This window comes from Cebus imitator, unplaced genomic scaffold, assembly GCF_001604975.1.
Source record: "Cebus imitator isolate Cc_AM_T3 unplaced genomic scaffold, Cebus_imitator-1.0 Scaffold28, whole genome shotgun sequence".
Taxonomy (NCBI): Eukaryota; Metazoa; Chordata; class Mammalia; order Primates; family Cebidae; genus Cebus; species Cebus imitator.
The window spans coordinates 10,131,807-10,147,622 of NW_016107343.1; positions in this window are offsets into that span (position 1 = coordinate 10,131,807).

Genomic DNA, 15,816 nt, shown 5'->3' on the forward strand with positions numbered 1-15,816 from the left:
ATGGTCTGGCCTTAATGATTTGCCTGAACAATAGACCTCTGAGGTGAGGTAATAAGAAGTCTTTTGGATTCGACCTGAGCTTCTGAGAAGAGTAACTCTGGAAACCTAAGCTACCATGTAAGAAGTTCAATAGCTTTGAAATCACCACGCTGTAAAGGCCGTGTAGAGATACCTTAAAATGAAATAGAGAAGAAGATATTCCTGTCTTACCCTGAGCTCAGCCCCCGGATATGTATTTCATCCCAGGGAAAACTCTCAAACACCATGGGTAGCAGAGACTAGACCTAGGGAATCCCACCAATTTCTGCCCAAATTGCAGATTCATAAGCAAAATAAATGATTGCCATTATTTCAAGTCACTGAATTTTGGAGTGATTGGTTATATAGCAAGAGATAACAAGAGCACCCACATACGATCCTCAAGGGACAGGCAGCTCCTAATTCATCTTTACATTCCCCAGGAGTGTCAAATCCAGAGTTTCACAGGTGTCTGTTTACTCCTCATTGCCAAAGAAATGCTGTGCCAGTCAGTAGACAGTGGATGAAAACTCAGTTTTGCACTTACCTAAGGTGGTGCCAAGCTGAATGAAGCCTTCCTAACGCTCCATTGATTGGTCTCCCATTTGAAGTGGTGCCCTTCTTATCTTTAGCTAGAATTCTGCAAGCTCCCTGAAGAGCCACAGGGACACAACCCCACTGAAACAACCTCCAGGAAATTTCTGGCAGGATTAAAACATCAAGAGAACACACAAGGAGAGCACTCACCTTAATGGAATTTGCCTACGTAAGAATGACGCACTTGGGAACTAAAAAATGAACCCTTATAGTCAATGAGTTTTGCAGCATACGTAATATTTCTTGCCAAATCACTGGTAGACCAAAGCACAACAAATTCCATTAGTCGCCTTGATAAAACACAGGTAGGCTAACAGCACCAGTGATCTTGGGGCTACAGGCAGAGAGGTGCTGCCCCGGGATCACTTGGGCTGGCTGGGAGAGTTTACTCCTCCCCAAGAGCTCCAACAGTACATGAGGCACTTTCAACGGACATACTGTTTGTGGTTTTCTTTAACATTTTTTTAAAAATTTTTTTCCAAAGAGCTCACTAAAAATCCACTCTGAGGAATGAAGAAAACTTTTAGAGAAAATGATGGCACCTTTCTGTATGAAATATTTACTAAAGAAAAACATAGGCCAAGAATACTTTGTGTGAACATCATGTCTTCCATACAGTCATATTTCCCAGACTTAAATCAGGATTCACAATGTGAATTTACATGAAATTCTAGTCTTCCAAATATGCACAGTGGCATGTCAGCAAACCAGTCTTTAAGAGCTAGATGAAAAAAAGTGACACCGAAATTTGTCTCCTCCTTCATTTGGAATCATCATAAATGATATTTGCAGTGAGAATATACTGGATTTTTTAAAAAAAACAATAAGTTAAATGCTTTCAAACTAGGTTATATACAATGTTTCGGCAGAGATAAGCATTAAAGATCCTTTTATTTTTTAAACTAGAGCTTTTCTTTGAAGGAATGCCACAGAGGAAGCCCCAGTTGCAAAAGAGGTGAAATGCAGAGATGCTCTTGTTGGATGGGAGTTTGCGGTAATCCTTGAAAAACCTGGCAGTACATGAAATGACAGATCTATCCCCACAGTCTCATTTTACAAATTAGGAAACTAAGGTCTAGAGAAGTTTCATGTAAGCCCAAAGCCACACAGCTAAGTCAGTAGCATTGCCAAAACTAGAACCCAGGAATCCTTAATCCCAAGTGAGGCTCGGCAGGCTCACTCCTGATAAGTTTGGACTGGCCACATAGCCTGTGGACATTGGCAGGTGGTTTAGTATGAGAGCAGCCAGGCAACTGCCACAATCCTGAGGCTGGCACCCCATACACACAGCAGCCCACCCTCGACCAGCCAAGACTTACCTAAAGGGAAATGTGCTGCATCATCACCAACCAATAAGCATCACTCAGAGACATGGCTGTCTTAACATGAGGCAGAGAAAATTGATATCGTCTAGCTTTAAAATGCCTGTTTCATACTTCTCTCCCAAATTTTATTCCCTGGAGTCTAGACTATCATACTGGGTTCCCTGCTTGAGAGTAACATATTTCCACTAAGCACTCAATCTTTGGCCTTGTAGTGCATTATTTCTCTAACACTACCCTACACAATGCCATATGGATATTAATACACAGCCTGGCTGAACTGAAGCAAGCACTGATAAGATACTCAGTGGATTCAGGCAGAGTAGTTCCCAATTTTCTTGAAGAAAAATGTTAAATTATTTAGAAAATTGCCTCTAATTTCACTTCAAATTTTCTGTACAGACATGCAACTAATACATTCTTAGTCATCATATGCATTCAGAAATGAAAACTCAGATTTCTTGAGTTGGAGACTAAGGAAATTTAAACAAAAAATAAAACAGATATGGATCCATACCACCCAAACCTCCTCTTCCTCATTCTTCCTAGGTTTGATTAATGACTTTCTGGTGCCAGTTGACTAGAACATTAAGCCTCACCAGTCCAAACATTTGAGTAATTCTGGAGTTTTCAGCTAAATTTTTCAGAGCAAGCCAAGCATCCACCCACCATACTCCAGACATGACTTCAGAACATTTTTTTTCCATTCCCAGTCTTTAAAACAGCCTGATGCTGATTATAGTAGCTTCCACCCACCATTTAAATGACTGAGTAATACTATAGAAGGTTTGTCAAATCAGAAACATATTTAGAAATTTAAGGCTTGCTTGGGACTGTAAAATAGAAGGAAATGTAAAGACTGATATATTTGGGGATATACAATTTTTATAAATAGGAAATATTAAAAAGAAGCTTGTAGCCACAAAGAAGCTTGAAATGAGATTTAACTGACCAGAACTGCCCCCACCGCCACCGGATCTTTACCTTACAACATTCCTACTTAGTTTAACAATGTGATTAAAAAGGTGGACTCTGAAATTGAGCCATTTAAGTTCAAGTTCTGGCTCTACCCCTTAATACTTACACAACCCTAGATAAATTAAACCTCTCCATATCTCAGAGTATGGAGATGAGGATTAAGATGAGTTAATAACAGTGTCTGGCTCAGAGTAAGATCAAAATAACTATTAGCTATTAACTATTTTCCTCATAGGTTTGTTGTATCTTAGGGTGGTTATGAGGATTAAATGGCATTATTATGTAAATCATAGTACATGATACAAAGGCTTAACAGATGTTTCTTCTTCTTCTGATTATAATTATTATTATTAAATAATAGAAAATTACAACTGAAAGGAATTTTTAAAACTTAACCAGATCAAAACTCTCATTTTAAATATGAGAAAACTAAAGCCGAGAGAGGGAACAAATTGTCCATGGTTACTCAACCAGTATATCACAAAGCTAGGATTTCATTTATTCACTCATTCATTCATTTATTCATTCATTCATGCATCCATATATTCAACATGTATTACTGAACAGTAACCAGCCAAGTCAGTCAGCCCAGTTTTAGTTATAGGATATAGAGAGGAACACAATGGACAAAGCTTGTGGGATTTGTATATTGGTCTTAGCCCAATGCACTTTCCACTACAGTGCTTGTAGTATGAAACTGAAATAGACCATGAATTGACTTGATATCAACAACAACAACAAAAAAATATGCCTTTAACCAGGTTTATCTTCTTGGATAAACAACTTTAGCTCTATGTGCCTTGATTACTTCAAAGGTAAAATGAGAAGGATGTTTTAAGGGACCTCCCAGATACGTTATACAATTGTTCTACCTATGCTTTTGTCTCTTTGTCTCTTTGATGTGATCTTTGGTGAGTACAACGTGTGTTCTAGTGGATCAATAATCCTCTAATCATTGATCCACTAGAACACACGTTGTACTCACCAAAGATCACATTTCCAGGAGAGAATGAATTTAACACCGGTTGACAATCTAATAGATAGGGACAAATCAAGTTTCTATTTCTATACTTAGATAAGTTCAGATGGTAAAAAAAAATAATAATAATAATACAATAATCCCTCCTGTTTATGAAGCAAACAAGATGACTTCCTGTGTTCTGAGATACTTCACTAATTGTAAACCACTTGACTCATGCGGTGAAGCTGCTTCAAGGAGAGGTCTATAAACCCAGTTAATTGATTGGAAGGAGGCTGATGAGAGCACACACCTTATAATGTTCAAGAGAAACAGTAAATACTGAGTAACACAACTTTTCAGACACTTCTGTTTTAAAACTATTTGATACTTCTCTGAGAAAAAGGCAATAGTACTTTCAGACAAGTCTGGAATCTTGAAAACCAATGTGTATATTAGTATTTGACCTCTTGTAGAACTTCAAGATAAAACTTTTATGAGTCTTCTTGACTTGTGATATTTTAGATTTAACTTTAAACCAAAGAAAAATAATTTCTCTGTAATTTTCAAATTTCCATGGTTAATATGATAGATGAATTATTTTATTTAGGTATGATGATCATCTGTGGTAGGCAGTTTTCAGATATGACATTTAAAGACCCCCACTGGTATTAATGTCATGTGTAATCCCCTCCCCTTACGTGTAGGAAAGATTTAATGTCTATTAGATAGAATACAGCAGAAATGATAAAATGTGTTTTCTTCATCAGATTACAAAACACAGTGACTTCTGTCTTGCTAGACTCTGTCGGCTTCTCAGGCTCCATTCTTTAATGAAACAACCTGTCATGTAGAAGAAACTCACATGGCAAGAAACTGAGGGTGGCTCTCAACAATATCCAGTGAGGAACTGAGGCCCTCAGTCTGACAGCCTATGAGAAACAGAATCCTATCAAAAGCCATGTGAGCTTGGAAGCTGCACTTCCCAAGTTAATCCTGGAGGTGACTAAAGCCCAGCCAACAACTTGATAGCAGCCTGGAGAGGCCTTGAAATAGAGGTTGAGCTAAGACGTGCCTGGATTCTTAATCCACAGAAACTTATTACACATAGTGTTACATATGTGTAGTTTTAAACTACTAAGTTTTACGGTAACTTTAAATGAAGGAATAGATACCTAATACATCATCCTAGACAACACACATACACAGACACACACTCTCTCTCACTCTCACACACTCTCTCTATATGTAACATTTTTAGAAATCAATCAATCCCAGTCATCTATAGATACTAAGATTATATATAGGCTCAGCACTGACTATTTTTTAAGATCAAGATTAGATCAGATCAAGGCAATAAGTACATTGGTAGTTTTACATTCTTCTCTTCCAATGAAATTGATCCAAAATGATTGGGTTTTTTTCTTTTTCTTTTTTTTAAGAGATGGGGCAGCCGGTGGGAGAGTTTTGCTTTGTTGCCTAGGCTGGAATGCAGTGGCATGATCATAGCTCATCCAGCCTTGACCTCCTGGGCTCAATTGATCCTCCCACCTTTGCCTCCTAAATAGCTGGGACTACAGGGGTCTGCCACCACACCTGGCTAATATTTTTATTTTTTGTAGAGATGGTCTCATTATATTGCCTAGCCTGGTCTCAAACTCCCGGTCTCAAGCAATCCTCCTGCCTCAGCCTCCTGAGTAGTTGGGATTACAGGTATAAGCCACTACTTCGGGCTAAAACTGATTTCTCTATAATTCCCAAACAACAACAACCAAAAGAAAACCTGAAAGTTGGACTAACTACCCTAGAAATTCCAACCAACATCTATGCAGATCTGAATTCATCATTCCAGAAACATGAAGAACGACAAAACGGGGAACTTAGAAATAAAACAAATCTACTTTCCTGTTCCTGTACTAAATAATTCTGTGATTAAGCATATCTTCCCACTTTTGTGCTAAACAATATTGGGACCAAAAGAGAAAAAAACCCAGTCCCTTTGGATAGGTAAACCCCAGAGGCCATGGGAATGAGAAGTAGCCACTGTGGGTAAGTTCCAGTGATTTCTTACTGGAACTACTGTAGTAAGACAGACAAGATGTGTCTCAAATAGAGTAATTCAGGGAATATTCTTACAGGGTTTAAGGGCCTGGGTTGCATGGTTTTAAAGCAGGTCTTACAAGGATGAAACTGGGTGAAACTGGGCAAAGTTTATGACACAGTAGCTTTGCTGTGGTGGGGACAATAAGTCAATGGCCTTAAAATAAGCCTTGATGACCATCTTGTTAATTTTTTTTTTTAGGTGAAATTCACATAACATAGAATTTACCATTTTAAGGTAAAGGACTCAGTGGCAACTAGTACATTTACAATGTTGAACAACCACTACCTCTATCCAGTTCCAAAACTGATAGGAAAACCCTTACCCACAGTGGCTACTTCTCATTCCCATAGCCTCTGGGGTTTACCTATCCAAAGTGACTGGGTTTTTTTCTCCTTTGGTCCCAGTATTGTTTAGCACAAAAGTGGGAAGATATGCTTAATCACAGAATTATTTAGCACAGGAACAGGAAAGTAGATTTGTTTTATTTCTAAGTTCCCCATTTTGTCATTCTTCATGTTTCTGGAATGATGAATTCAGATCTGCATAAGCGTTAGATGGAGTTTCTGTGGTAGTTAGTCTGACTCTCAGGTTTCCTTTTTGTTGTTGTTTGGGAATATAATTTCTTGGATCATTTGACTGGTGCACAGTAGCATTTAAGACTCTAGAAGCCAAACATCTGAGCACTGCAAGTAGAACAAACGCTAAGAGAAGGTGCTATGATCTGAATGCCCTCTCCAAAATTCATGTTGAAATTTAATTGCTTTTATGATGGTGTAAGAGTTGGGACCGTTCAGAGGTGTTTAGGCCATGAGGATGAAGTCCTTACAAATGAATTAATGTTGTTCTTGTGGGAGTGGGTTTGTTACCATGAGAGTGGATTGTTATAAAAGCAAACTTGGCCCTATTCTCTTGTGCTCTCTTGACCTTCTACCTTCTACCACGGGATGCCATAGCAAGAAGGTCCTCACAAGATGTAGCCGCTTCATCTTGGACTTTCAAGCCTCCAGAACTGTGAGCCAAATAAAATATTTTTCTTTATAAATTATCATCTCAGGTATTCTGTTATAGCAGCAGGATACAGACTAAGACAGAAAATACTCAGAAGTGGATATCATGAACTGGGGCTGTTGCTATAACAAATACCTGAAAATGTGGATACAGCTTTGGAACTGGTTAATGGATAGAGGTTGAAAGAATTTGGAGGAGCAGGTTAGAAAAAGCCTAAACTGAGCATTCAGGGAAGTCCTGGTGAGGGCTCAGAAGAAAAGAATAGCTATAGGAAAAATCTGAATCTTGTTGGAGATTACTTAAGTGGTTGTGATCAGAACATTCACAGAAACATGGCCACTAACAGCCATTCTGATGAGGTCTTAAACACAAACAAGAAACGCCTTGTTGGAAACTGGAGTAAAGGCCATCTTTGTAATAAATTGGCAAAGAACTTGGTTGAATTGTTTTCATGCACTCGGACTTTATGGGAGGCATAATTTAAGAAAAATGAATGAGAGTATCTAGCAGAAGAAACTTCTAAGCAAAATATCTAAGGAACTGAGTGGCTTCTTTTAGCCACATACGGTACGATGCAAGGTCAAACAAATGTCTTAAATATGGAATTTCTAATTAAAAGAGAACCAGAACAAAATGATTTTGAGCTAGGCACAGTGGCTCATACCTGTGATTCCAGCATTTTGGGAGGCAGAGGTGGGAGTATCACTTTAGCCCAGGAGTTTGAGACCAGGCGAAACAACCCCATCCTTATAAAAAATAAAAAGAATTAGCCTAGCATAGTGGTGCACATCTATAATTTCAACTACTCAGGGGCTGAAGTGGACGTATTGAGTGCAGAAGGTTGAAGCTACAGTGAGCCATGATCACACTACTCCACTCCAACCTGGACAACAGAGCAAGACCTGTTCTCAAAAAAAAAAAAAAAAAAAATGTCCTTGAGAAATTTTTATCCTGTTTATTAAAAGAATGAAAAGGCATGTTTAGGAGAGCAAATCAAGGTTGTGGCCAAGTGACCATTTGTTAAAGAGATTAGTGCAGATTAGAAGGAATTGAAGACAAATGGAAGAGTGACCATGAAGGCATCTGAGAGATCTTCAAGACTGCTTCTCCAGTCAGACCCAGACCTCTAGGAGAGAAGAATGGTTTCAAGGGATGGGCCCAGGGTTTGCTGCTCAGAGTCACCTCAGGTCTCTGCTCCCTGCATTTCAGCACAGTGACCCTCAACCACCCCAGCCCTGGCACAAGTAAGCCCAGGAGTGGCTCAATCCACTGTTCCAGAAGGCATAAGCTATAAACTTTGGCAGCATCCACATGGCACTAATTCTATAGTCACAGAGAATGCAAGAACTGTGAGGGTATGGCTTCCTCCATCTAGATTTCAAAGATCGTCGTAGACAGCCTGGGGGGTCCAGGCAGAGACTTTATACAGGAGCGAATCCACTGCAGAGAATCCCTACTAGGGCAATGCTGAATGGAAAAGTGGGGTCAAAGCCACTGCAGAGTCCCCAGTAGGGCAATGTTCAGTGGAGCCATGGGAGAAGGGCCACTCCCAAGACTCCAGAACTGTAGACTATTCGCTTGCAAGATCACCTTGGGTGAGCTGCAAGCACAAGACTCCAACCTGTGAAAGCTGCTGGGTGGAGTGAGCTCAGGAATGTCATAGGAGTGAGCTGTCTGAGATTTTGGGGGCCCAACTCCTGATCCATTGTATCCTGGAGGTGGGACATGGACTCAAAAAAGATCATGTTGGAGCTTTAAGATTTAATGATTTTCCTGTTGAGGTTTGGACTTGTGACAAGTTACCCCTTTCTTCTTGCCTATTTTTCCTGTTTGGAATGGGAATCTCCATCCTAAGCCTGTCCCATCATTGTGTTTGGAAGCATGGTAACTCAGTTTGTTTTCACAAGTTCATAAAGGGAGAGAAATTTCCCTTGAGATGAATCCTACCTTGAGTCTCATCTATATCTGACTTATATGAGACTCTGGGCTTTGAACTTTTGAGTTGACTTGGAACAAGATTTGGGAGCTATTGGGATAAAATGAATGTATTTATAAGTGAGAAGGACATGATTGGGGCGGTGGGGGGGGGGGTCCATGGGTGGAATGCTATTGCTTGAATGTTCTCTCCAAAGCTCATGTTGAAATTTATAATTGTGATGGTGTTAAGAGGTAATTAGGCCATGAGGACTCCTGTCTCATGAATGAACTGATGTTGCCATTGTGACAGTGGGTTCATTGTCACGAGAATAGGTTGTTATAAGAGAGCTCAGCCTTCCCTTGCTATCTCGTGCTCTCTTGCCCTTCTACCTTCCACCATGGGATGACATAGCAAGAATACTTGCACCAGATGCAGCCCCTTGATCTTGGACTTCCCAGTCTCAAGAAGCATGAGCCAAGTGAATGTATTTTCTTTATAAATTATCCAATCTCAAGTATTCTGTTATAGCAGGAGAAAAAGACTGACAGAAGAAATTATACAATTAGAGTTTATAGTACACTTTCAAGCTAGAATCCTAGCATGTACAAATAAGATCAAGAAAATAGCTTCCAACCCCAATCTAAAGCCACTAAAGAACGAGATATGGAGGAATTGGCTTATTTTCATAATTTCATGATTTTATTTTTGTTTCCTACATCTTTTTAGTAATATTAAAGAGACTAAAGAAGTCTGAGAAGACATGTGTACAATAATCCTCCTAGCATGCATTCCACCTCAAGGAGTCAGTATTATATATATCATGAACCACTATATGTCAAATTCATGAGCCTTTAGGGCAAGACACCCTATGGTCCTATTGACATTGTTTAGCTCTCCTATTCTTTTCTGAACTATAGCATGTATGATTTTCCCACTTCGGGAGTCTCTTGTAAAACATGAAATAAAGGGTCTTAAAGACAAAAGAAGGCAGTTCAGAGTTCCACTTGAGTTGTTAAAGACTTTGAATGCCAAATGAGGCACAGTTTTTCTCCTTTTGAATTAAATTATTTAAAGATCTCTTATGGCTTCAAAATAGACTCTGAACGATATCACGGGCTACCCTGAATGCAAACCTCAGTTTAGGAAGAAAACAAATCTATGTCCAATTTGTGAGTAGTCACCAATAGAATTTTACACTACAAATTTAATGACAGACATTAAGCGTCATCTAATGCTCTGTTTTCAAGTTAAATACTCCAGTGAGGTTATCAAATAGTACAGGAATTTGCCACGTAGAGATTATCAGGTCAGGGCAAAGCAAAAGAATGTAGGAACGAGGGAAAGCAGTGCACTTCTTTTGTAAGGTCTCAAAAAAAGTGAAACAGTCTCCAAATATACACTACCATTGCCTAAATCTTTCCCAAGCTCTATTTCTTAAAAAATTTGGTTATAACGGCAAGTTCTTTTTCTAATATCCTTTCTTTTATAAGGTGAAGGAGTCAGTCTTTGTGCTACGTAGTGGTCATATCATGAAACCCAAAGATCAGTTTTGTTTAAATGTATGCTAACAGTTTGATTGCTTTGATGTGGTGATTTTTACCTTAGAAATGGAAAGTCAAGAAGAAGTATCAAAGGCAACAAAATAGAAATATGTCAGGATATTCAAAGGCAAAAAAAAAATAGTTATAAGGAAAATGTTTTAATTCTCCAGAAAATGTAACAATGATTACTAAAAAACTTAACTTTTGTCAACAAAAGAGGAAACTTTCTGTCAAAGCAATTCATAATGTTCCGAAAGTTTCAGGATTTAACAGAATATTTTTTGATTAAAAAAACCTCTGTTATCTAGACATAGAATAATTTGATCATTTTTTAAAGAATGCCCAAATCCCCATTTTACACTTTGTATAAATATTATTATTGCTATGAACTGGATGTTCATGTTCCCCTGAGATGCATATGTTTAAGCCCTAATTCCCAGTGTAATGGTATTTGGAAGTCTTCAGGACATAATTAGGTCATGAGAGTAGAATTCTCATGACTGGATAAGTGCCCTTATAAGAAGAGACATAGAGGGATGATCTCTTTTTGATACATGGGGATACAGAGAGAAGAGAGCCCTCACCAGACACTGAATTAGGACTCCAGGACTATGAAGTCCCTCAATCTATGATATTTTGTTATAGCAGCCCAAACAGAGAGAGACAATCATCCATACAACAACTTGCAGTAGAGGATCTGTGAGCCTTTTCTTTTGGTGAGGGGGAGGGGGAGGAGCAGGGAAATAAATCCATTAACTTGGAGCCAAATTTGTAAATAATATATTTTAAAAATCATTGTTTCCTTCAAACTCATGCCAGTATTGTCAACTTTGGCAAACAAACTTGGCTTTCCTCAGGGCTCTTACATTTAGGGTTTGCCTTAAAATTACATTTTTTTAATTTTTAATATATTGAATTAACTTTAATATACCTTTATATATGCATTTAGACTTATACAAATACTTTACTGTGAAAATAGATTATCTTAATTAAACTTTTTAACTTTCTTAGCATATCAAATAAAACAATGTGTCTGTGTACGTGGGGGTATGTGAGCATATATATAATTGAATTCAACATACTAATAAACTGTAACCATTCCCTTAAAAAGCAAATAAACCACATGTATTATCTGGCATACATATTCATATTTTTCCAAAATTATTGTTACCTAATACTATCTCAAAAATATATATAGTAAGCAGCTTTTTTTTTAGAACAGAGACAAGAAACAAAAACAATCTAGCTAAGGTTTTCAACAAACATTTATATCACTTTAACAAATTTCAAGGTGAAAAAATAAGCATAAATATTGCATTACTTAAATATTGCATACCCTGTTAAGGTATAGCCATTTGTATATAAATAAGGAGCCAGGGCAATTAAAACTATATTTTGTAAGTAATATTTCAATATTTGTCTTACTGATAAATTGCCCATATATCCAAAGTTTATATATTAATTAAATTGAAAATTAGTCTAAGGATGGCTAAAAATCTGGAAATTACAATTTAAGCTAATATATTATGTTCATACAATTTGTAGCATTACAAGAATTCACAAGATTACCCTTTTTGAAAGACATGAATTCTTACAAGTTCATATAGTTAAATATGATTCAATATTCTTTTAATTCTTAACTGATTTGTAGAAACAATAACTTACAGAACTCATAGAATTTATGTAGAAATTTTTAAACTTTAAGAAAATCTTAAATCATAAGAAACTAAGCCCAGATCTTATCTGAAATAAAAATTGTACTTGTATCATATTTACATGTCGATAAAATCAGAGAGAAAAAAATAGAGTTTTGTACATGCTAAAGGTCAATTTCTTTAATTTGATTAAAAGGCATCTATTTATCAGAAATATTAATTACTTTAATACAAATTAACCTCTGTTGTCATATATAAAAAATGTGCACCTGTTAGCTCCCTCAAGACAAAAGGAGTCTTTTTCCCTCACTTCAGAACCCCGTACTGAGAAGGAGCACAATCTTTAGAATTGTGCCTCCACTGTGTTTCTGAACTTCCAGGCCACACTGCTCCTGTTTTTCTTCATCCATAAGATTTATCAATGAATACATTCCCTCTCTCCTCTCTGCCTTCCCCCCTCCTTCCTCACACACACACACACACACACACACACACACACACACACACGTGGAAACATCTCCTTTATCTGCACAGACCTTCTCAAGCAGTCCTGATTCGCTTTCTAAAGCCCTAATTCATGTGGGAATCAAGTGAAGAAAATCAAAATATTTCACCCCAAAATATATTTCTTTAACATATTTTGATATGGCTGTTCAGAGGGCCTGCAAACAGAAGTAAGCCCTGCAAAGTTGCCTTTAGTGACGGAGATTTGCACTTGTAGAGAAAATAAATCTCCATTGATGCAGCCAGTCTTTCTCTGATGGTCTTCCCTTGCCTGATCTGAGAAAAGTTAACAGAGAGTCTAATATCTCTAAAGGTGTGAAAGAAACATTCACCATGTATTCTCTCTGAGGGTTGCTACCTGTGAGATTTCATGTACATAACAAGACCTCTTTTGCTAGCCAGGCCTCCTCTTTTCCCCCTCCCATAACCTGTTTTGCCATGATCCAAGCCTCCATTTTTTCTGTAATCTCAAGATGGCAGGATGTATAAGCTTCTTTACCCAACTGGAGTGTTGGGGTAATCACTCCATCGTTCTCCTCCACATGCACATTAATAAATTTGGATGCCTTTTCTCCTATTAATCTGCATGTTTTCAGTTGATTTTTTGGCGAACTTTCAGAAGGCAAAGGGAAAATTTTCCCTTGGTGCCTACACAAGTAATAATGGATGCCTGCCTGAAGACACCAGTCCAGAAACGGCACTGACACTTTGATTGTCCTTTCATAAATCAGTGTCATCTTGAACTGAGCCCTAACCTGATGACAGAGCCACTGCTTCTACACTACAAGATTGGGTTTCACTTTGGTTAAAAGGTTTATTTTTCTCTGTGCCAAAAATATCCTGTCTTCCCACAAGTCCCCACATCTGCTCCCAAAAGGTCAGAAAACCTTTTATTAAATACCAGAAGTACCACCATGTCCAACCTTCCTATTCTTGTATTTCACAACAGCCAAGATTGAATCCTCCTTCCCCCACTAATAAGTGATTAAAGGAAACATGAGCTGAATGCCTGTTAATACTCTTGGAGCATTTATGAAATGTCTCCCATGTTGTAATTATCATCCTCTTAATATATATTGTCACATAGAGTGACTATACATAATTCAGGCTTATACTAATTCTTCAAGACAGGCATTATTATTTCTACTTGTATAGTTAGGATAATTGAAGTGTAAAGACTTTAAATAACTTGTCCAAGTCAAAACACCACTAAAGGGTTAGAATCCAAATTTGATTGAAGCCAAGTTTGACATCACAAATAGTGCTCTTTTTACTGCCTCTTCCCAGATACCTGGATGTTTTCCAGTAAATTAATATCTTCAGTTGGCCAACCTGGGTTACATTCTGCCAGGTTTCCTTTCCAAAGAGAGCCAAGGGAGGAGGCTGCCATTAGCACATCTACTATTCATAGCACTGCCCTCAAAGAAGTGTTTCCTGCATATTCTTCTGGAACTTGAAAACATAAGATGCAATATTCCCGAGCAAGTCATAGTGATTGAACTCATGATCAAGTACACTTTGGGAGTCAGGAATATATACAGCAATACAGGCAAGAATGTTTTTTATATTTACAAATGGTTGAGAAAACTAAAAGTAATATTTCATGACATGTAAACATTCCAAGAAATTCATAACTTCAGTGTCCATAAAGTTTTCTCAGAACCTGTCCCATTCCTTCATTTATTTATTGGCCATAACTGCTTTTGCACTGCAACATCAGAATTGAGGCATTGCAACAGATACTGTAAGGCCTGCAAAGCCTAAAACATTTACTACCTGGCTCTTCTAGAAAAATCTTCCTGATCCCTAGTGTAAATGATTAATCACAGAGCCATTTTCTGAACAAGATTTTTTTGTTTTGTTTGAGCAGGCTAGGGAAGGAAGAAAGGGAGTGCCAGGACAAATGAATGTTTAAAAATAAGAGAAGTAGTGACATGGTGAGAGAAAAACAAAATTGAAAAAGAGAAGACTTATCAGCTTCACAATACGGCTTAGGGTCCACTCATGGCATGGAAAATAAAATGCCAACTATCCACTTTAATCAATCAATTCTAATATAAATAAAAGTGATAATTAATATAATAGTCAGTTGGGGGGAAATAGGGGAGGGGCGGTGGGGGATGGAGAGTTGGGGAGAGATAGCAAGGGGAGAGATGCCAGATGTAGGTGATGGGGAGGAAGGCAGCAAATCACACTGCCACGTGTGTACCTATGCAACAATCTTGCATGTTCTTCACATGTACCCCAAAACCTAAAATGCAATAAAATAAATAAATGGAAAAAGAAAAATAGTATAATAAATAGCATTTCATATGGGCCAGATACTGTGCTTAATGCTGTACATGCTTAATCTCAGGGTAATTCTTTCCACACTCCTATGTCATAAATGCTACTATTACTCCACTTTTCATGTGAAATTAAGGAATAATGGAGTCAGCTGGGTGAGGTGGCTCATGCCAATAATCTCAACACTTTGGGAGGCTGAGGTGGGAAGACTGCTTCAGGCTAGGAGTTTGGGACCAGCCTTGGCAACACAGTGAGACCTGTCTCCACAAAAAAACTTTTAAAAATTAGCAAGGCATGGTGGTACATGCCTGTAGCTCCAGATACTCAGGAGGCTGAAGCAGGAGAATCACTTGAGCCCAAGAGTTCAAGGTTACAGTGAGCCATGTTTGTGCCACTGTACTCCAGCCTGGGTGACAGAGCAAGACCCTACCTTAAAAGAAAAAAGAAAAAGAAAAAGGAATAGAGGAGTTGAGTAATTTGCTGAAGGATGCAGGGTCTGAACTGAGAACTTACTGTACAAAAGAGGAGTTCATAGAAAAACTCTTACAAATGACTAGGATGCTTTTTAAAGCACTCACCTTTGTCAAACAGGTCCATATTGCTAGCAAGAGCTAGCTCTTCTTTTGCAATGGCCCTAGAGCTAAAGGCTTGTTCTTTGATTTCAATGATGAATGTCTCTAGTCTTTGAAGATATGTCTGATTTTAAAAGTCATGTGAGGTTAAATATGGTAAGTGGTCAGGATGAGTGGCAATGGTTTGAGTTATTAAAAGCAAGATGTTCCCTTCACTATGAGTGATGGCTTTCTTAGTAATAATCTTTGCCTAACTGGAAGGATAATTCCAAGAAAGATATTATTGACGAAAATAAAATGATTCAGTTCTTGTCTTTGTAGAGCTTCCAATCAAACTAACTCTTTAAGTCAGTAT